The following is a 1439-nucleotide window of genomic DNA, read 5'->3' on the forward strand; positions in this document are numbered from 1 at the left end:
TGCATATGTAGCAGAGGATGGCCTAGTCTACCATCAATGGAAGGAGAGGCCCTTCGTCTTGCAAAGATCATATGTCCCAGTACAGGGGAATGCCAGGGCAAGGAAGTGGGCATGGGTGGGTTGGGGAGAAGAGCAGGGGGAGGGTCTAGGGGACTTCCGGGATATCATTTGAAATGTAAATGAAGAAAATATCTAATTAAAAAAGCTGATTAGCACATTAGCTACTTCTGAAATTATAACTTTATTACAAATGTGATGCACAGTAGTTGAAAATGGGTTTTTTTTAATTTATTTTAACAACACTTATCAGTGTATATAACTATTTCAATGCATTTGATGTGACAACCCTGAATATTTTTCAGCTATTGACTAATTTTGCATATTATACTGGGGATCCTTTGTGGACTATAAAGAAAAAACAGATAATTCAGTAAAACTAGGCATGGCCTATTTGCAAGATGTTGGTAGATGTGGTAGGAGGGAAGGTGGAAAAGAACTGGGAGGAGTAATGGCAGGAGGAAAGCATAATCAAGATATATTGTGTGAGAAAATTATCTGTTTTCAGTAAAAGAAAAAGAAAATATTTCGTTTTATTTTTTAGTCGTGACCATAAGTAGAACACTGAGCATAGATATGCTGGAAAAGAGTCCTCTGTCAAAAGGACATGGATATTCCAATGGGAAAAGGGAAGCCTGGCCCACCTTGATGTCTCTGAGAACTCTTGTAGAATCAAACTGTGATTTTTTTTCAAAGGAAGCTTTGAATCTCTTCTCAGTGTTTTGGCTAAGATCAAGTGTACTATCTGTTCTTATGAGTTAAAAAAGCTTTTTGAGTGCCCAAAAGAGTGAGAGCAAGAGAGCTGGCAGACTGACCAACTCGGATACCTCTCAGGCTCATATCTAGTGCTTTGACTTGATCCATCTGCATATCTACCCTATCTATGAACTGCGGGAGCTTATGAAGGGCTGGTCTTGCTGTTCCAAAGCTGCAGACTATGTATGGCATAGGGCAACAATAGGATAACCTAGAGGATCCAGGCGAGTTTCCAATATTGATATTGTTACAGAAGCCAGAAGCCTCCTACCAGAACAAGGAGTCATTGCTATGAACATTTATTTGTAAGCAAAGAAGTATTGACAAAAATGTGGGACACCCTGTGGCACACTACAATATTTGCTTTCTCTGTTGTGGGAGTAGGGGTTTGCAAAGGTAGAGGGCAGTGAGAGAGATGGGAAGGTGTGTGGGATTGGGGGCATGATGAAAAATTCACAAAGAATCAATAAAAAGTATTTTTTTAAACCTTTGAGTCAGGGTCTTCTGAAAGCCAAACTAGCTTCAGACAATGATGATAGAATCTCCTAGGGGGGAAAAAAATGTTACTTGCCTTACTTATGGTAGATCATTACTTCCCAAAACCAAACAAATCCTGGTATTCTTCC

At 39.5% G+C, this 1439-nt stretch overlaps 1 pseudogene; it reads left to right on the forward strand.

Annotated features, from left to right (window-relative positions):
- The first annotated feature begins 763 nt into the window (after positions 1-763).
- LOC115030233 lies at positions 764-938 on the forward strand (annotated as a pseudogene).
- Positions 939-1439: the final 501 nt, after the last annotated feature.

Source organism: Mus caroli, chromosome X, assembly GCF_900094665.2.
Source record: "Mus caroli chromosome X, CAROLI_EIJ_v1.1, whole genome shotgun sequence".
NCBI lineage: Eukaryota > Metazoa > Chordata > Mammalia > Rodentia > Muridae > Mus > Mus caroli.